Here is a 22,811-nt window from a genome sequence, read left to right on the forward strand (position 1 = left end):
TTGGACTCTTGAGGGAGAAGCTATCATTGTATTATTCACTGTATCTCTGCAATTTTTGGCTAAGGAAGACCAGGGTTTTGCAGTCCTCTTTGGGATTCTTATGGACTCATGTGTTGATGGTGTGTTTCTCAATGTACTTGTAAGCTTGTTATGTGATTCATTTCCTTTCTTTTACTTCTGCACATTAAACAAATGAAGTGATAAAGTAAGAATTCATGCCTGCCATGCTCTGCTTTTTAAGTTTGTTTAATTTCAATGTTTTCTTCTGTCTGAAGAGAATTCAAAGTTATTGTTTGCTCTCTTTAGCTCTTCATCTTTCATTCCTGACCATCCATCTCAGTTAAAGGCATCAACACTGTCTCCTACCTCGCCCCAAGGAACCCCTTGCAGAAATTGTGTCCAATCCCCGCACCCAAAATTGCCCTCACCTCAATTTGCCACCAAAAACCCAAAAAACCCCAAATCAACCTTTCTAATCAGTTTACTAGCCTAATATCAGTGTTACCTTATTGGTCATCTCATCTATTGAAGATTTTACCGAGATAGACCAGAGAGAGCCTTCTCCTGCCCCGTAGGGCTAACTACGAGGCTAAATGGTTTGATGTTGCCTTGAGGTTTACCTTTCTCAGCCTGAGGTGAAATTTCAAGCGCTAACATACTGGCGACCATACTGGGGAGAACAAATTGTTTGCTGACTGATGTGTTTATTTCATAAGTCTTAGACGGAGTCTGAAGATACGCCAGGTAGCCTTCGAAAACGCTCTTGCTTTGCATCAGCGCAAGTAGATAAACGCTGCTTCAGTCGACCTCCGTGAGCTTGTGAATGTAACACTTCATCTGCAATTTACCCCAGTACATATATCAAGTGCAGATCTGATTGTTGATGGTGGACAACGATCAGACACTTGACAGGCTGAAATCATTCACCTGGCGACTCTTTTCACTGAAGAATCCAGCAACCTATGCCTCATGGTGACTTCACTGCAGAGAGATCAGTAGCTTTGAGCTTTCCAAGATGGACCGAATCACAAGAAGATATGCTCCCTTGAGCCGAGATCACATCCCTGGTTTTCCAAATAAAATTCCGAAGGTAGATTGGTCAAGGAATTTGCCTATATTTAATGATGATGGTAAGAAGGATGCTGCTTTACATCTAGTTAGATTTCATATGCATATTCGCAAGTTGAAGGTGGATTTTCCTGAAGATTGCTTGATGAAGATATTCCTGGCCACTCTGGAAGGTAAAGCTCAATCATGGTATGAAAGTTTGCCGCCTGCTTGTATTTACTGTTTAAAGGATTTTCATGCTATGTTCATTGAATGATATAAGGACTCTTATCCATCATTAAATTTAGTTCAAGACTGTTGCCAGCGTGCATATAGTTTTATTGAAAGCCTTGAGAAGTTTTATGAAGATGATAATTTCATGGATGTCGAGATCATGGAGGCTCTGTATGAGAATCCATTTCAGCAGCATAAAGAAAACTTAGAGAATTCCCATCTAGATGATCAAGATATTTTGCAGCAGAATCAAGGTCAGCAGGTTGAAGATGGTCATATGGCTGTAATTGATGAAAGAGAAGAGCTTGTTTCAGATCTGCCCACAGAAGAAAACCAGATTGCAGAATGTGATAATGTTAGGATAGCTACTTCAGTTCTAGATTCAGATTGTGATGACCAAGCATACCTTGTGCTGAATCCTGAAAAGGAGGGTTTTGTTGTTGAGATCATGGACAAAGTTTTTGATCCAAATGTTTTGATGTCGTCAGAACAGAGCCTGCATGAGGAGGTAATTCAGCCAGCTCATGAACAGCAAGATGAGATCTTTGTTCAAGTAAGTGAAAAATCTTCTTTCAATCATAATTTGGATAGTTTGATTGCCATGTCATATGAAGATGATCAACAATGTTTCCAAGTTTCAGAAGATCAGGACTGTCATTCAGATTTTTCATGTTTTGAAATGTTATTTCAAGAAGACAAGACTTGTTTGAGCAAAGGGAAACAGAAAGTCTTATCTCCTTTGTCTGAAGATGAGATAGATCAACTCTTGAAAGGTCATGCTACAACCCAAGCTAAAGCAAATCGGCAGTGTGCACATGGTCACAAAAGTGTTGGTGAAACTTCTTCCTCTTTTGAAAATGATGACAGTCTTGTAATTAGTTTTATAGATCAGCAAACAGATAATATTTTCTTTCATGAAGATGATGAGGCTGTCATGTTTGACGATCTTGGAGATTGTTTTCTGTTTAAGAATGACCTAGACCATGAAATTGAGGAATATAAGCTTGAGAGAGACAGTATTTCTCATTGTCAAGGAACCTACAACTAATGCTCAGATGGCAGATTTGTGCATTTCTATTCCTCAGAAATCAGTTGTCCTTTCAGATCAGAGTGAAGTGAATACTCGTATTTTTGCATTTGGATCTCCAGATCAGCCAGTGCTTCAGGATTATCAAGACCCCTTCATCATTCTTCTGCAAGCATTAGAAAGGATAAATATTGTCTGGTTTATTGTTATAAGCATTGGTTTCAGTGATTGTGTTGAGTTGCCTACAGGTTTAGCATTCTGCCCGCTCGACGAGAGTAAAAGCAGAAATATGCTACGCAGCCATCTGCTGGATTGGTTGCATTGGAAGGCCCATTATACATGATTGTATATATTATATCAGCATGCAGGTGGTTGTCATCATGATTTCAAATCTTGATGGACTGCTGCCCTTCAATAAGCTTTGTAAGTTCTTGTTTTAGTTAGGTCAATCATGAGTCATTTGTGTTTGGTCTGTTGAGTGAGTTTTGTCAAGTTATTTCAGTTTGCCATCGAGTCGGTTTGAGTCAAGCTTCAGTTAAGTTGCAGTCAGTTTTCAGTCAAGTTTTCATTCAATAAATGTGTCAAAGTTTTGGGTCACATGTGTAAAAGTTGACTCCATTGCCCAATGAATAAAGCGCTGGTCTGCTCTCCCAGAGGTCTAAGGTTCTTGGTACCTCCAAGGAGCTACCATCCCCATTGGAGCCAATGTTAGAGTCGGTCTTGTCGCCCTCCATCAGCGATCAAAGCTCTTTGCATTTGCATATGTAGGTGTCTCATCAGTGTCAATTTTTGCATCCCGTTAGGCATGCCATAACCCTGATGGAGGAGCTGGTGTATTTATACCCCTCTTGGCTTTGTTGGATTAGTCATATCAGTCATTAAGCTCTTTCAAGCTTGTCTTGTTTTGTCTTGAGGTCAAAGTCTTAGGTCTAGGGTTTTGGTCATTTATCTCTGCAAGGTCATGTCTCTGAAAGTCCATGAGTGCTCAGCAGGCCAGAGGGAGGATTGTAAACATGTTTCTTCGATATTTTTATCTTGTACAGTGAATTTTCACCTTGGATTTAAAAACTCTGTTTTTAAAGCCAAGGTCATTTTTTTTTAATTTTTGTAAAAAGTGATGAAATTTTCAAAAGACTGCAACAGACATCATGAAACCCTGGTCCCCTTGCCTAGATCCCTCAGATGATCTACCTGCAAAAAGAATCAAGTCAAAGCACTAAAAGAGTCAATTTCAGGACAAAGGAAGCCAAAAAGTCAGTTTTATAAAGTGTCAAAGATAAACTTTAGAAAGTGGGTTTGAGCATGAAATTTTTTCAAATGGAGGTTATAAAAGCTCAATTTCCCTCCTATTATTCTTATTGTGCACCCAAGGCATTGTTGAGAGAGAGTGAGCAAGCATTAAGAGTGTTAGGCGAAAACTGGTCGAATTTCGGGCTCAGCACAGGCGCGCGACCCGTCAAGACAGGCGCGCGACCCGTCAGGAGGGCGCGACCCGTCAGAGGCCATCCCGTAGTTCAGTTTTTGAACGGGCGTGACCCGTCAAGCGCGCGCGACCCGTTGGGCGTGGCGCGCGACCCGTCAAGGTTTCCCCTGCAAACTCGAAATAAAATCGCTCAAATCTTCAAGATTGTTTGAGGTAGGCCCTCTACACTTCAGTTTGGTGGTTGGTTATGATTGATGGCCCTCATGCTTGTGTTTAAAGGTTAAATTGTGCAAGTGGATGAAATTTTAAATGACTGCATTGTTAATGTTTAAATGTGCTAGGGTTTGTGTTGTTTCAAGGTTTTTTCCCTCTGTAATTGTTACCCTCCTTCCCCTTTCCATTCACATCTGTATTTATATCTATTTTCCCATACTATTTCATAAATAAAATGCAAACCCTCCCCTCTCCCTAATCACTAAAAATGCAAATCCTACCCCTTCCCAAAGCACCAAAAACACTCAAACCCTAATCTTGCTGCACCATATGCATGAGTAAACACAGCAATTTGTTGGTGAATATGTGAAAGGTTTTGTAAATAAGTTTCCAAATGTCCCCTTGTTACATACATGTATTCCCTTATGTTCACTGTTTATACATGTATTCCTATATGCAGTGATTTTGTAAATGATTCCCTATATCCTTGTTATGTACATGTATGCCTGTATATATGCAAATATTTGTTTGCAATGTATTCCCTAAATTCCCTGTTATTCATATATTCCCAATTCCTTGTGCAAGAGGTCCCTCCCCTAACATTTCCCTCATGTCATTGTCCCCTTGAAACAGCATAGAGTTCAGCACTTTTACAAGCAGAAACAGCAGTACATTTTGTCCTCTCTGCTCCTCAAACATGTCAGACACTGAAACATATGAGCAGAGTGATGACCAGGCATCAGCTTCAGAGATTGAGGTACAGAGGAGGCCTCATACCAAGGTACTAAATAGCCTAGCCACAGCACAAATCCCAAAAAAATTTGAGCATTTTGGGTGAATTTTGGCATTTTCAGGCGATTTGCAGGTTTTTTCCATTAACGGGTCTCACCCCGCGCGCGACCCTTCATCATGGCAACTCAGTTTGGCAAAAACTCAGAATTTCCAGAATGGACTTTTGACATGCAAAGTTACATATGCCCATGGATGGACTTGAGATTTGGTGAAGTTCTGGTCCCCCAAAAGGTCAAAAAACTACCAAAAAATGACTTTCTGGCCCTTTTTTGAGTTGCAGAAACCAGTCTTGGGAGAATTAACTTTTGACAGGGCAAATGAACTCCAAATTCAAAAATTCCAGTTGGGTTGGAAAGTAGACTCACAGACCTTTCCAACAAGCCTACTTTTGCCCAATTTGGACACCTGCAAGTTCCCCAAAAACAGCTCCAAATGCGCGCGACCTGTCAGGCAGTTTTGTCCAGAAATGCACTGTACAGCCCAGAAAACGCAGATTTGACTCAGTTTGACTTTTTGGGATGAAATGTGATCCTCTTTGATGTAATTATTGTACTTTTTAGACACTTTTACTCTTATGTAACACTTCTAGAACATTCATTCATGGAAAGGGTAAATATTAAATGAATGAATTGGTTTCCATGTTTATAGAGGCAAGTTGTTTTGACTGCCTAGTTTGTAGTGCTTAGTTTAGAAGTGGTTGAAACAGCTCCTAGGATAGTGAGCTCGACCCATGGAGGCAGGGAAAGAGGTTAGATCATCTATATTTTGTACTTTCTTGCTCATTTTCATGGTTGGACTCTTGAGGGAGAAGCTATCATTGTATTATTTCACTGTATCTCTGCAATTTTTGGCTAAGGAAGACCAGGGTTTTGCAGTCCTTTTTGGGATTCTTGTGGACTCATGTGTTGATGGTGTGTTTCTCAATGTACTTGTAAGCTTGTTATGTGATTCATTTCCTTTCTTTTACTTCTGCACATTTAAACAAATGAAGTGATAAAGTAAGAATTCATGCCTGCCATGCTCTGCTTTTAAATTTGTTTAATTTCAATGTTTTCTTCTGTCTGAAGGGAATTCAAAGTTATTGTTTGCTCTCTTTAGCTCTTCATCTTTCATTCCTGACCATCCACCTCAGTTAAAGGCATCAACACTGTCTCCTACCTCGCCCCAAGGAACCCCCTGCAGAAACTGTGTCCAATCCCCGTACCCAAAATTGCCCTCTCCTCAATTTGCCACCAAAAACCCAAAAACCCCAAAATCAATCTTTTTGATCAGTTTACTAGCCTAATATCAGTGTTACCCTATTGGTCATCTCATCTATTGGAAATTTTACGAGATAGACCGAAGAGAGCCTTCTCCTGCCCCGTAGGGCTAGCTACGAGGCTAAATGGTTTGATGTTGCCTTGAGGTTTACCTTTCTCAGCCTGAGGTGAAATTTCAAGCGCTAACAGATCCCATGGATCCAAAAGCTGCCAAACTTCCAGTTGTGTCGCTGATATGTTCAAGAGTTGTCCTTCTGCAGTTACACTTACTTCTGTATCATCTAAAATCATTTTGAATCCTTTCGTCTCATGTTGATAATGTGGGAAACCTTATGGCCCTCCTTCAACACGGTCGCTTTCCGTCGACTTCAGCTCCAGGAAGTTGACCGAGAGACTCCCTTCCAGTACCTTAGAGCTTGCATGCCCTAATGGCAAGTTCACATCATTGGCTTTCGATCGAGTGATTTTGCGGGTGTTCGACTTCAGTTCCTCTATTCACATTCTGTGGATTGTGTTGATAGTACCTTGAGGACCATTGTCATTATTTGTGGTTTCTCCCGTGCTGGTTAACAGTTTACATTATTGATTGGTAATCAAGCAACTTTCTAGCATGTTCGATGTCAACACATCTATTCACATGTTAGAATTTTTACTTTGATCGAGTCGTGTTGGTGCGCAAGACCCTAGACTCTGATCACAAAAGTCCAGGTTGTGAAGTGATGTGACATGATGATGTTGATTTCATCCCTCACTCTAGCTCGACCTTCACGCTTTAGGGAGAATCTGTTACACAGATTTTTCTCACTGTCCCTATACTCCCCGTTTCTTGATCCTAGAGGACCTATACAGTGAACCCCATATGCTTTGCCTTCATGAAGAAACTCCCATTATGTCCTTCTTCATGAGCATATCAATTCCCTTTTGCACCATTTCCCCTGAAACTTCTGTTTTGCCCAGCTTACAAGACCGACGCTAATGGCCTTTGTCTCCCCCCCGCTGATGTGCAGAGATTGGCACTATCCCTAGCGCCGACCGGAGCGACTAAGCTGTGTTTTAGTCGCATCAGTCCTTTTATGGAAATTTTTTTAAATTAAGAGCCAAAGCTTCCAACTCTAGAAGCTTCGTAACGAAAGTCTGGTAAATGGTTTGGCCAGATGGGGTCAAGGATGTCAGTTTGGGCTCCTTTCCCCTTTAATGATGGAACTACCTCAAGGGATAAGACCTTCTCCCATGAGAATGGGATCCATCTCCCATCCATTCATCCTATATAAGCTTCCCTTCTTCCCAAGCACAAGCTAGTGTTAAGGTTGGTGTGCTAGTGCTATTTTGGTTTGGTGTAAACAGCAAGCTATTCATAGTTGTAGCTATCTAGTTGTGTGAGGGAGAAGTGTGATTTGGTTTGGAGTGAAGCTTAAAGAGAAGATCCTTAAAACTATTGTTGATTGAGGCCATCATGGAATGCTAGCAAAAGTGTGTGGGAACCTAGTCTCGTCAGAGGAGAACCGCAACGTCAAGACAATGGTTGTAATCTCTTCTTGATATCAATATATATGCAACTACCGATTGATTTCCTACATGTTTTGTCATCTTACATATTCATGGCTTAATGTTTCTTGACTTGTTAAGTAGGTTGAATTACAATTTTTCTATTATCATGGTTGTCATTTGCCGTTGTTTACTTGCTTCAGGTGCTTGAAGAAGGAAGCGAGAGATCGCTGAAGCGAGCAAGCAAGGACATCATCAAATGGGATAAGCGTACTAAGAGGTAGGCCCTCTTAATTGGTTCTAACCTAAGGAAATCTTCCATAGAATGTATCTGTTGTGGCTAAACCCATTATCGGGCTAGATGAATTTGTTGGTGTCCGCACTTATAATTTTACTTCACCACAGGTAGCAAGCCAGGATATAAATTCAGGTAAATGATGAACTAAAGGTGTGATTTGGAAATACAGACTAGAGTTTCCAACCCTAAAAGTGTCTTATTTCTTCATGTGGTTAGCGAATAGATCAAAGCGGAGGTCGGCGAGTGGATAAGGACAAGCGGGGTCTGCAATTTGACTCTCAAAATCCATTAAGGGCTCGACGCCAGGAGACTTGACCTCACAGGTTTTAGGGGTTGCGGGCACAGTTTGCTTCATTTTATTGAGTGAATCAAAGTAAAAATGCAGGTGGTCAGGGTGTCGAGTTACCTGGAGCCCGTAGGAGTATCTAAAAGCAATGTTGAAATTGGTCCTTATATGTTTCAGGTAAGCGAAGCGGGAGGTCCTACGCAGGTGACCAGGCGAGGGATATTCTCATTGAGACTGTTTAGTAGCTATTGGGAAAGGTAGGTTTGAGAGACAAGTTATTATATAGTAAAAAGAGAGCAATTTTCCAAGTGGTGGGATTAGAGATTGGAGTAGGGGGTACATGGTGACTTAGGGTTGGTCAGAAGAAAGGGAAGCGGAGAATAGGAGCAGGAGCGGACAATCACATTTACCTTTACCTTTACCTTTAGGCCTTGTCGCCTCTAGTCATGTGGAGCCAATGGGAGGAGCCCATCTAGCAGGTGGCCCCACCATGCTATAATAGGCAATACTCTTAATGGAATGAGCCCTCTGCTTGCCCCCGAAACCAATCAGGACCGTCAGATCAACGTTTGAATTTTCAACGTCGACGCTGCTCCTTCCGTTAATTCTCGTGCAAGTTATGCCCCCAGAGTTGGTTTAGGAGCGTAAGAGGTCCTGAAGGATGGTCATCCCAGTGGGAGGAATGCGCCCTCTACCCTGTGCTCAAAAGAAATCATCGGGACCCTCTATCACTTGAGTTGTGGCTAAGTCTAAACCCCGATTTGCAGTACATGATGCGCCATGGATTATGTACCGAAAGAGGTTTGTCCTTATGACTTTCCTTGAGAGTGATTATTCCATTTATCTTTAATGAACACCACACTATCGCAAGCTTTGGAGAAGCATATGTGTGTGATGCACACTTTGTATGTGTACATGGTTGAGGAGAAGGCATTGATCCGGAGTGCATACGGAATAAGGACAAAGGTAGACGCGAAGGCTTGATTAAAGGATAAGTATCAGCATTTTATTTCAATTTTACTATGCATGTGATTTATGATTCTATATTATGATGATTACATGTGATCTATGATTCCGGTTTATGATGGTTACATGTGATGTATGATTTTTATCTATGATGGTTGTGTTTTGAGCCAACCTGATGTGATATGTTTATACATGATGATTTGGTCAAAGATGCTAGTTTGATTTGTTGTGAGAGGAAACAAACAAAATTGCAAGAGTACCTTGTTGACAGGCCACCAATGAGGTATGATTTGAAGTTATTTCAATTTATTTTAAATCTAATGGAAGTTATGTGCTTGGTACAGGAAGTACATAAATAACTGGTTGGATGATTGAAACCAACTGCAAGAACTAGCAACAACATCAAAAGAAATTAGAACATGCAACAGTATGTTGGTAAAGCATTCAGGAGGAGGACCATTGTGGGACACTAGTACCCAATAGTGTCCATTGATTGCCATGAGCATGCTATGACCGATATGATGGTTTGAGGCAGGGATATGCCTTGGTTTTTGTATCTTTCGATGCGAGCAAGCCTTGCCAAGGGATGGACTGCCCAAGATGGGGGTGCCAACGAAACTTGGAAGTTGCGTGACTGCACAGAAAGGGGTGACCAGATATCCTGAGGGACTGTGTAGCAAAGAAGGGAAGGCGAGGGATATTTTTTTTTAGGTCATTAACATTTCCAGATGGAATTAGATGCACATTGGGAGTGTGCCCTGGTATAATGAGTTGGTAATTGTTCACTGAGAGGACGAGTAGTGCTAGATTGTAGCATTGGACATTGGATCCATCTTTGATTATGGCAGTGGATTCTGGACTTCTTGGGAAGGAGGTGAATCCTAGTATTACATTGAGGGTGGAGGTGTGACCCTTTCGATTCCCTTGTTGTGGATATAGGCATTGTATCCTTTTCTTTGCTGGTTGAGAAAATGTGCATATGTGTATATGTGTATATCATTGTAAATATTGTATCGAGATAGATTTATAAAGCTCCATAGACAGTATGATTGTTTGTTGGGTGAAGAAAATGTGTATGTGTGTATATGTGGTTATTATTGTAAGTATCGTAATGATTTGTGTTATAAAGCTCCAGTAAATGGTATGTTTGTCATGTTTTAGCAAATGGCCATTGTAAATATTGCAATGAGCTATGTTATAAAGTTCCATGGGAAATATGTTTTGTTTTCAGCAATCTTGTTGGTTATAGGTGTGATTGAACATTGAGGACGGTGTGCCCCCAAGGGGGAGGGTTCTGTAATAGCCCTCATTAAAAATCCATGTAAAAATACATAAGGACATAGTGATGGAACACGTATTACAAGTTGAATGGTGGGCAAAACATCCTTGTGGGTGTTCATTCGGTTTATTATGGCTAAGGAAAATGGCAAAGGCAATGGCAAAGGATTTTGAAAGGCATGACGCATTTATTGGCATTTTATTTATGAAAATAATGGAAATTAGGAGAAAAGGGAGGTGAAAGGTCATAGGTTGCATGTGAGGAGGAAAATGAAGGAAAAGAATGGAAAATGAAGAAAATAGAGGCCTCATTAATAAAAAGGCTTTTGAGGATCAATAGGTAAGCTTATGGCAGTTCAGTATTAGAGCTCTCTCATTATTCTCTCTCTCTCTCACTCTTCGGTACTTAAAGTTTTCTTGGAGCACTCTTGGAGGGTGTGGCATACTTGGATTTTTGGAGCAAGAAGGCAAAGGAAGAGAAGGAAAGTGCAAGAGGACATTGGAATCAGCAACTACAGTGGGTTTTTTCTAGCAGGTACCAAGTTGCATATATGTTTTCCTTACTAGCTTTGGCATGCATGGCCTATGCATGTGTTTTGTTGGTTAAGATATATCATAGGTGTGGAGGATGGTCGAAATTGACAGAGGATTTCCTAGCCTTGCCATTTCCTAGATAGCCTTGGAGATTATGGGTTTATTTCCTTGTTTGGTTTTGGTTGGTTCTCTTGTTTCCTTAGCTTGGGTTGAGTTATTAGTTCCTGGAAAACCTGGTTGGACAAACACTCTGGAAGCCCTGTAATAACTTGGGTTGAGTTACTAGTCATGGAAGCCTTAGTTGGACAAACACTCTGGAAGCCCTTGGTGGATTGAGTTATTAGTCTTGGAAGCCCTGGTTGGACAAACACTCTGGAAACCCGATGGAATTTGTGGGTTGAGTTACTAGTCCTAGAAGCCTTGGTTGGAACAAACACTCTGGAAGCCCTGGAAGGCTTCGATGGAGACCAATTTGATGATGATTTTGTGATGTTTGACCGTGAGGTGGAATCATTGTTTGGTGTGTTAAGGTGGATGGCCTCCAGAATCCCTAGATGGTTTTTGATTGATGTATTCTATGAGATCCCATATTGATGCTTGGAATATGGCACGGGGGTGAATGGTTGAAGAGAGATTTGGCTCAACCATCCTACTGTCAAGGAGAACATGGAAGTCTCGTCCTACATTTGGATTTTGCATCATCAATATGATGTTATTTGTCCTTATATTTCTATGAGTATTATACTAGATTATATGTGGTTTATATGGTTGTGATTTCATCAGTATTTCTACTGCTATTATGTTGTTATTTATGTGTTTTATGACATAAGCTATGTATGGATCTCATCATGTTTTTACTTGTAAATGAATGATAAATGTATATATGACCTAATGGATGAAATAGAAGTTGATGTGTTGAAGCATCAATGTTTCTTAGTGATTCTCAGCTAAGTATGAGACCCCTATGCTCAGATCTGTTATTTACACATGTAGATTACATATTCGTGATATGTTTGATGAAATGTCTAGCATGGATAGTAGGGGTACAGTAAAGGTATTATTCAAGTAATTGCACCAGTACTGTTGTTTTTGTGTTATCCTACTATTCTGAAGGTATCATGCAATTTTGGGCAGTGACATGTGCTCTGGGCCTTGTTGTAACATATTTTGGCACACTGAAAATTAAAAATTTTCAGTGTGAAATTGCCATTTCCTTCTGAGTTAAATACTGAGGGCATATATAAATTTTATGCTTTTGAATGATTTATTTATTTTTTATATAAAATTATTTTAATTTTGAAAATTATTTTTATTTTTATGAAAATATGTATTTAAAAATAAAATTATATTATAAAAAATAAAATTTAATCCTAATCATAAACTAAAATCATAAGCGCACTCAAAAATTATATTATAAAAAATAAAATTTAATCCTAATCATAAACTAAAATCATAAGCGCACTCAAAACTAAAGGTCAAAACCTATGGCCCACCCCGCATTTAATTAATTAAACTCCCCTTATCTTTCATGCCTTGAGATATGGGTAAATTAATCCAACATTTAAAAAGTGATTATGGCCCACCCCACATTTAATTAATTAAACTCCCCTTATCTTTCATGCCTTGAGATATGGGTAATTTAAAACCTATGTGTCACCATCTTATGAATTCAAACCCCAGGTCCAAAACCATTTACCACTAAGGGGGGGCCCGAAAACCATAACCCGTATTAATTATAATTTTATATGGCGAGAATACTATTATGAAATAAATGTATTTCACGATGGAAGGCAAAGTGGGTAAAATGGAATTACAGGTTAATGTGTTACAACTACACGTAAATAAATTCTCGGTGCATGAAAATGAATAAAGGGAGCCTTTGTAATCATATATTGATGAAATTAATGTACACGAGAACAAAAAGATATTTACGTGGAAGTAAAAATAATTTACAGGCATGGTGAAATCAAGTTATAGATGTGAAATCACGTTGAGGTGAAAGTAAAAGAGCAAAGTAAAATACTCTACCAACTACAGAAAACAAGACATGGATTTACAAAACCACATATGGTTTTTAATCTGTAAATGAATTTCACAAAAAGGGAATTTACAATGTGAAAGTAAATGAGTTTTTACATGGAAGGAGAAACAGGACATGGATTTACAAAACCACACATAGTTTTGCAAATACATGAGAAATAAAAACACGACATAATTTCAAATAAGTGGATTAATTTATCCGTAAATTTATATTTGATGAGATATTTTCTAAATTTATTTAGTAAATTCATGAAAATACCAAATTTATTCACAGAAATTATTTTGAAATTAGTGAAGCATTGTCAAAAAGTGACATAAAAGCATTCCAAACAGATCTTCAGCAACAACTTCACAAACTTCAGATTTCAAGGCATAGAAATATAAATTGAAAGGAAAATGGAAGAAACAACAGCTCTAGATTTTAAAGACATGGAGATATCAGCATTCAGGAAATCAAAAGATCAACAGATTGAGGATCATTCTCCAGATTTTCAGCAGTCATTCAACCAACTCCAGATTTCAAGGCAGATACTTACAACAGTTCCAGATTTCCTGCAACTAATAAGGAAATACTATTTATTTTTAATATACAGTTCATAATTTCATTCCAGGATTATTGTAACAGTTAGGGGATATTTAGTCTATATATTGTTTTATTTGTAATAAACAAGGGTGGGCTTTTGATGCCAAGACTCTACACTTTGTAATAGCTTCTCTTATTTGATTTCTAATGAAAGCCTTATGGCTTTGGTTTGACATAATTTTGTGTTTCTTGTATGTTTTTCCAGTATTTCCATATCTGTTTTCTGCACATGTTCACAATATTATAGAAGACCTGGGTAAGAACAGATTGTGTTTCAATCTCTCTGAAATCCCCTGCAGATTTATAATTATTTAAAGAGATTAGTATAGCAGACTGTCTATCTGATCTAGCTCCTCTTTGAAATTGGTTATTTTTTGTCCTTATATTTTCTCTTGAATATGTTTTGTCAGGCTGTTGAAATCTTCTACACGCATCCAAATCTTCCTAGCTGTTAAGTAATCAGTCTGATTGCTCAATTATTAGGAATCTCCTTACATTCTTCTATCAAATTCTTATACAAATCAAGTTGTTCTGTCAGGTTGGAAGCTGACACATTCAGAAGGGACCCTGTGAGAGAGGCATTTAATATAAATATGGATTTTCATTGATCGCCAACCACCCCCAATTAAAACCATAAATCTGGCCATTATGCTTCAAAGGTTGTTTTTCAGTGACAAGTGAACAACGTTAAACAAAGCCTCGTAACAACTGAGGGAGCCCCCTCTGGTTCAAGGGCCAACTTGAGCCTAAAGACTCTTTGAGTTGGTTTCCTGGCGTAGTTTTTGCAGCCAAGGACTGCCTACGGGAAACAAGTACAACATCTAGCGCCATTGCCGGGGAACAAAGTAACGAAGATATCTTTCTCCGGGGAACGATAAAGATTAGATCTATTCCTTGCTGGTGAACAAGGAGTAGGCATTTATTATTGGTTGCATTTCTTTCACCTCGCGACTCCACTTTGTCATATGGCGATTCCACTGGGTAACCGATCCCACTGTTTTGAAATTTCAGCTGCCTTTACTGTTATGCAAGGTTCATTGATACTTGAAATTAGCAATATATATCTCTCCCTCTCAGCGATGGTTAAAAATCTAAAATGTCTACAGGGGATGCAGCTTTTAAAGTACACCTGTGAGTATATGTTTCCCATGGGATTTTATGTTCATATTGTATATTTTCTTCATATTATCAGTTGTTGGCAACGTGGTTTGTCAATAAATCCACTTTGCACTTGGTTACATTGGAAAGCAGATTACACCTAACAGTGTAAAATTTTCCAATTCAGTTAGATAGAGGTGTGGGATTGATTAGCTACTTTCAGATTCAGGGTGCAGTAGATCTACAATTGTTTCAGTTATATTTCAAGATTGCAGTATTAAGTTTGGTTTGGTTGAGTGCAATGACTTCCAAGGGATTAAATGATTGACTCCATAGCCCATGAATTAGGCACTCTTGTGCTTATTTCCACTTACAGTGACAGTTGTTTCACTTCAACAGTTTTCAATTTTCAGATTTCAGAATGAATAAGTCTCTGGATTAGTGCAGGAAATATAAGTTGTCATTCACAGTTGTAGGTTTAATATGCAGTAGCTAGATGATGGGGATTGGCTATACATTACATGATGGCAGATCAGTGATCAATGATTTTATGGTATGACTCCATGCCCAACACATAAGGCAATTGGTCTACTAGTTCTCTGCATCCCACAGGGGAAGCAGTCCCCATTGGAGCCGATGTTGTAACATATTTCGGCACACTGAAAATTAAAAAATTTCAGTGTGAAATTGCCATTTCCTTCTAAGTTAAATACTGAGGGCATATATAAATTTATGCTTTTGAATGATTTATTTATTTTTTATATATAATAATTTTAATTTTAAAAATTATTTTTATTTTTATAAAAATATAATTATATATTTTTATGAAAATATTTATTTAAAATTAAAATTATATTATAAAAAATAAAATTTAATCCTAATCATAAGCGCACTCAAAGCTAAAGGTCAAAGCCTATGCCTCGAGATATGGGTAATTTAATCCAACGTTTAAAAAGTGATTTAAGACCCCCCTTGGTCATTTCCCGTTAACATAGGGGGGTCCGAAAAGCAGTTTTAATGGTAGACTCCCAAACCTATGTGTCACCATCTCATGAATTCAAAGGTCAAAGCCTATGCCTCGAGATATGGGTAATTTAATCCAACGTTTAAAAAGTGATTTAAGACCCCCCTTGGCCATTTTCCATTAACATAGGGGGGTCCGAAAAGCAGTTTTAATGGTAGACTCCCAAACCTATGTGTCACCATCTCATGAATTGGGACCCTCCAGGTCCAAAACCATTTACCACTAAGGAGGGGGCCTGAAAACCATACACCGTATTAATTAGAATTTTATATGGGGGGAATATTATTATGAAATAAATTTATTTCGCGATGGAAGGCAAAGTGGGTAAAATGGAATTACAAGTTAATGTGTTACAACTACAGGTAAAATAAATTCTCAGTCCATGAAAATGAATAAAGGGAGGCTTTGCAATCATATATTAATGAAATTAATGTACAGGAGAACAAAAAGATATTTACGTCAATACATGCGAAATTGAAGTCAGAGCTGCAAAACTAAAAATAATTTATAGACATGGTGAAATCAAGTTATAGGTGTGAAATCAAGTTGAGGTGAAAGTAAAAGAGAAAAGTAAAATGCTCTACCAACTACACAAAACAAGACATGGATTTACAAAACCACATATGGTTTTTAATGTAAATGAATTTCACAGAAAGAGAATTTACGGTGTGAAAGTAAATGAGTTGGATTTACAAAACCACACATAGTTTTTTAAATACATGAGAATATGGTTTTTAATCTGTAAATGAATTTCACAGAAAGAGAATTTACAGTGTGAAAGTAAATGAGTTGGATTTACAAAACCACACATAGTTTTGTAAATACATGAGAAATAAAAACACGACATAATTTCAAATAAGTGGATGAATTTATCCATAAATTTATTATTTGAGGAGATATTTTCTGAATTTATTTAGTAAATTCATGAAAATACCAAATTTATTCACAGAATATTTGAAAACATTTATGATTTTAAAATTAGTGAAGCATTGTCAAAAAGTGACATAAAAGCATTCCAAACAGATCTTCAACAATAGCGTCACAAACTCCAGATTTCAATGCATAGAAATATAAATTGAAAGGCAAATGGCGGAAACAACAGCTCTAGATTTTAAAGGCATGGAGATATCAACATTCAGGACATCAAAAGATCAACAGATTGAGGATCATTCTGCAGATTTTCAACAATCATTCAACCAACTCCAGATTTCAAGGCAGATACTTGCAACAGTTCCAGATTTCCTACAACTAATAAGGAAATATTATTTATTTTTAATATACAGTTCATAATTTCATTCCAGGATTATTGTAACAGTTTAGGGGATATTTAGTCTATATATTGTTTTATTTGTAATAAACAAGGGATGGATTTTGATGCCAATACTCTACACTTTGTAATAGCTTCTCTTATTTGATTTCTAATGAAAGCCTTATGGCTCTGGTTTGACAGAATTTTGTGTTTCTTGTATGTTTTTCCAGTATTTCCATATCTATTTTCTGCACATGTTCACAATATTATAGAAGACCTGGGTAAGAACAGATTGTGTTTCAATCTCTCTAAAATCCCCTGCAGATTTATAATTGTTTAAAGAGATTAGTATAGCAGATTGTCTGTCTGATCTAGCTCCTCTTTGAAATTGGTTATTGTTTGTCCTTCTATTTTCTCCTGAATATGTTTTGTCAGGCTGTAGAAATCTTCTACACGCATCCAAATCTTCCTAGTTGTTAAGTAATCAATCTGACTACTCAATTATTAGGAATCTCCTTACATTCTTCTATCAAAATCTTATACATATCAAGTCGTTCTGTCAGGCTAGAAGCTGATGTTGGCATTATGAGATAAGTGTTGTCCTTGATGGCAAACCTCACTGATGACAAATCATAGTACAGAAGGTCAGCAGCAAGGAATTGATGATCAGACAGAAGGTCAGCAGCAAGGAATTGATGATCAGACTATAAGAAGAAGAGAAAGTTCATACACGCAGGTTCGTTAAGCCCAAGTCGCGTGTACACGCTGGTTGGCTTCAGCAAAAGCGCGTGTATGTGGAAAAGTACCTTTGGTCCATGGCGGTTATTCCTTGGAAGTTGTGCCTATGGTTTTGGACCTTGGCGTCTCGGCGGACGTGTTGATCCCTAGTTTTGAAGTTGATGGTATTGAATCTCTATGGTTTTGGCCCTTGGTATTGAACAAGGCCTAAGGCTATATAAGGAGAAGGAAACCATTAGGCAAGTGCATCTGAAATGTCTTGAATATCTGATAAAGCATTAGATCCAGTATGCAGGGTTATGGGTTGATGATGCATTGCTTGATCTGAGCTAAGGAGAGATCTCACCGGTTGATGGAGAACTAGATCTAAGGAGAGATCGGGATCAAATGGTTTGAAATGAACTATCTTTATGATGCTTATTCTAGATCTACATACTGACGCATGTATTGTTCTATAAATGTTATGAGTATGATTGATGTCTGGTACAGCTGCAAGTTATGAGAAATTATTTTTAGATCTGTACGCGGGTTGTCTTTGGCAAAAGCGCGTATACACGCGGGTTTGATTCATCGAAGTAGCGTATACATTGTAAAGCTTGATATTTGAAGTTGCAGATGGATCTGATGGTTATTACAGAGTTCTGTGTCTGCTCTGTGTTCTGGTGACTGTTGTTAACAGGGTTTCAGTGATTCAGAGTTTGATGATTGTTTTGAGCTTCAATGATAGTTATGGGTCCAGTATGAAAATTGGATGAAAAGTGGCCTTGCAGATTATGTGTTGTGCTTCAGTGTATCCAGTCTGAAAATTGATGAAACGTGGTACCTGGAGGTGAGAAGATTGTAGGCAAGCACCTACGTACTAGTATCTAAGCTAGTACAAAAGCTAAAGGAGATCTTTGGAGCATTGTAGCAGGTAGTAGCCTGCGTACTAGTAAATGGATCGGCTAGTACAAGAGCAAAGGGGGTTGTAGCTCCCGTACTGGTATAAGACTGCACCAGTACAAATATTGTAAAAGGATTTTCTTATTAAGAAGAAGATTGAGATGACTTGCAGCAGGTGGTTTTCACCCACATTGGGTTTCCACCTTATATCTTTGTGTTCATGTGTGTGGCTCTTATGTGATGTTCTGTTCTGTTATTCTGCACCTGTTTACTGTTAATATGCTTAATAATGATTTGATGCATTTACTGAAGATTAAGCTAACTGAATTATAAGATCTCTGGATATACGCGAGTTTCATTAGACACAGTAGCGTGTACACGCGGGTTCACTTAATTGAAGTAGCGTATATGTTTCTGAGTATGAAATTGAAAAGTTTGATTGATCTGATAATACTGATTCACCCCCCCCTCTCAGTATTATTTCCAACAATTGGTATCAGAGCGGGTCCTTTGGTAGAAGCTTGATCGCTTGAAGGAGATCCGTGGAACAATGGGAAAGAAGCTTAAGAAGAAAGCTCATAAGAAGAAGAAGACATCTCAGAAGATCTATGACAGTGGGAGAGTCGATTGGGGATTAGGTATAAGAAGTTCTTCAGATTCAGAATCAGATTCAGAATCATTATCAGGTATGAATGTGTTATCCTCTGATGTTCCTGCTATATTTCCTTGTGAAAGTGATGGAAGTGATAGTGAAACTACTGAACATGCTTTTATGGGTGAGCAAGAAAAGTATCAAATAGAGGCATTATTTAGAAGGCTTACAGACAAAGTTAAAGATCAACAAGATCTATTGAACAAAAGGGAATGTGCTTTCAAAGAAGAAGTTACCGAACTAAAGGCCCAACTAGAAGAAGGAAACAAGGTAAGAAAGCTACTCAAGGACAAGGAAGACCAATGTCAAAAATTGCAGCATGAAGTGACATCATTAAGAAAAGAAGTCAACGAAAGAAGCACAACCATCAAGAAACTCAAAGATAGATCCAGCTACTATGAAAATCTTGAAGCTACAATCCCCTCACTAAAAGGAGATCTTGAAGAATCAAAGAAGCAGAATACAGATCTACTCCAAGCTATTGCAAAACAAGAAAACGAAGTCACCAGCTTAAAATCTCAACTAGAATGTGCCTTCCGAGTTCGTCAAATGCAGCAGGATCTGAATAAAGAACAAGAAAAGGAGATTCTCAAACTAAGGCATCAGTTGGAAGAAGGAAGGAAAGATGGAGAAGACATGAAGAAGCAATGTCTAGAAAAGGAGGAACAACTTCAAGTTGAGGTAAATATCTTGAAAGGTAAAATAGAAGAAAAGGATAAGCTTTTACGATTTCAAGATAGTTCTAAAGTCTTGGATGATATTCTTAGTAGTCAAAGGTCCCCTGCTATAAAGACTGGTCTTGGTTTCCATGAATCTGTTGAAGGTGAATCTAGTTCACAAGGTGAGGCAAGGAACTCTAAAGAGAAATCCAAAATGATCAACAAGGAGATGAAAGGTCAATCTCATCATCAACCAAGGAAAGAAAGTCTTCAAAGAAAATCTTTTACTCCTCCTATGAATAATATTGAATGTTATGTATGTCATAATCTTGGACATGTTGCAGCTAGATGTAGAAGAAGAAGAGTTCAAGACTATTATGCGGACAGGTCATCTCAATCAAGGTACTTTAATGGATATTGCTTTGCTTGCAATATGTATGGTCACAAAGCTGCTAATTGCTACAGAAGGAACATGAAACATGTTAGATGTTATGCATGTAACAAGCTTGGACATATAGCAAAGGAATGCAGGAACAAAGGATGGACATCACACCAAAAGGAGGAAACCTCATCACACTTGAAGATATGGAGGAAGAAGGAAGTACAGTCAGCACAATGTACTGAGACACAGCACAGCACAGACATATCAGACTCAGGGGGAGCTGAAAGTGTAAAACTTCAGTGTTCTGAATCTCATACGCAAGTTCCTTAAAGGGAAGTCGCGTATATACGCGAGTTAGACACTGCAAAGTCGCGTATATGTCAATCTGAGGAAAAGCAGTGGGGACAGGATCAGAAAAAGGATCTGATATGATTCAGTCTGTTATTTGCTCTATTGGTTACAGTCTGCTGAGGATGTGTGGAAATGTTTTGTTACTTGTATGATGTCTAGAAGTGTTTTTGATCCTAACTTGAAGATGATGATGTTTTGATGCTTATTGCTGATATATGCATGATCAGATCTAACAGATGGCACTGGTTTAGGGGGGAGCATATGCCTTTAGTAATTCGTTGTTGGCATTATGGTTAATAATCCTTGGTGATGATTCTTATATGGCTAAATGATATATCTTGCTATGATGTGGTTGTGAGTTGTCTATGATAAACTCTCATATGATTCTTGAAGTTACATAGAAGATGTTCAGATCAGATTTATGGTTGATTCTTTGATGATGCATATATGGTGCTTACATGGTGATCTTCATAAGGACAAGGAGAAGTACAAAGCTTGAATACACATCTTCCTCACTTGATGATGAGTCACTTATATACTGCTGTTGTCATATGCATAAAGATCATACAGTTATGATGCAGGCACTCATGTGAATAAGGATTGTTGCTGATGATGATATCAAGAAGCTTTGTCAAAAGAGTTTGAGCTCAAGATACATAGTGCTGATACATGGATGACTCCTCAATGTCACTTTGTTGGAGACATGATGATGAGTTCATATCTATATGATGATAGGTTGATACTTACATATGTTGGTTGATGCAGATGTTCCCAAGTAATGATACTTGGATCATGTAGAGCTTGATGAAATGGCTATGGTGGTTTCACACATGTGAATGACTCTGAATTCTGTTCAAAGGGATGAATTGATGCAGACATACCTTGTTATAGGTTGATGACCTATTCTCTACAGGACATTTACAGGTTGCTGATATGGAAATTTGTGTACGCATGTTGTGTAAAGGATATCCGCGTGCATACGCCGTTTTACAAGGGGATAGTCGCGTATATTGTGTACGCGTGTTGCGTAAGGGATATCTGCGTATATACGCCTGTTTATGTGTATACAGACGCGTATATGGAGAGTTGAAGGAAATCAGCAGGGACAGATGTTGGTTGCAGAAAGTCTGATATAGGTCTGACAGAGATCATCTGGCACAGGTTCAGGGGGAGCAGATAATCTTCCAATGATGCATTGTTGGCATTATCTTAAAGCTTTTGGTTCTAGTTCACATTTGGTGTTGATTTCAGGAGAAACAAAGGCGAAAGGAGAACAGAAGGATCTCTTGGTTGCTGATCTGAATGATGATTATCAGATGCTGCTGGTGACTTTCATAAGTCTTGGTCTAGTTCTTACGTCTCTATGTCATATATCTCTTTTGTGGTATCTCTTTCATGGTGTCAAGGTCATGTAACGACCTATTTTGGTTTCCCCACTATGCCTGGGATGATTGATGTAATGTGATTGGTTGTCATATGTAAAATTTTGTTGTATATCCTCACTTAGTTGAGAGATGGATGTATGTATGAGTCCTAAGTGATAGGAAGGTCCTTTATGATGTATAGAGTCATGTTCTTCTTGAAGAACATCTTTTGCAGATCTTGCCTACAGTCAGGAAGAGCATGTACAACACACTTCAGCGGTACAAAGATTCAGCATGTACTCAGGGGGAGTATGAACAGATTGGTACACCTTGGCATATACAAAGGGGGAGACTATTCAGAGATTTCAGCAGGTACTCAGGGGGAGTATGGACAGTGGAATGATTCAGCAAAGGAAGAGAATATCTTGGTCCACCCTTTGCCCTTGATGTCAAAGGGGGAGAGTGACTTGGTGTTGTGGCCATCAAGTCCAAAGGGGGAGATTGTTGGCATTATGATGCATGTGTTGTACTTGATGGCAACCCTCTCATAGAAGAATATCTCACTTATGTATAACTGGGTGAATCTTCAGAAGAGATATCAGATGTGACTGATGGAGGACAGCTCAAAGGAATCAGATGATGAATCTTCAGAAGAGATATCAGATGTGACTGATGGAGGACAGCTCAAAGGAATCAGATGATAGTTCTAAGTGTGACAAGTTAGCTTTGCCATCAAGTCCAAAGGGGGAGATTGTTGGCATTATGAGATAAGTGTTGTCCTTGATGGCAAACCTCACTGATGACAAATCATAGTACAGAAGGTCAGCAGCAAGGAATTGATGATCAGACAGAAGGTCAGCAGCAAGGAATTGATGATCAGACTATAAGAAGAAGAGAAAGTTCATACACGCAGGTTCGTTAAGCCCAAGTCGCGTGTACACGCTGGT

This window comes from Pinus tabuliformis, chromosome 1_1 (genome assembly GCF_031772625.1).
Source record: "Pinus tabuliformis cultivar Carrire ecotype Pingquan chromosome 1_1, CPIR1, whole genome shotgun sequence".
Lineage (NCBI taxonomy): Eukaryota > Viridiplantae > Streptophyta > Pinopsida > Pinales > Pinaceae > Pinus > Pinus tabuliformis.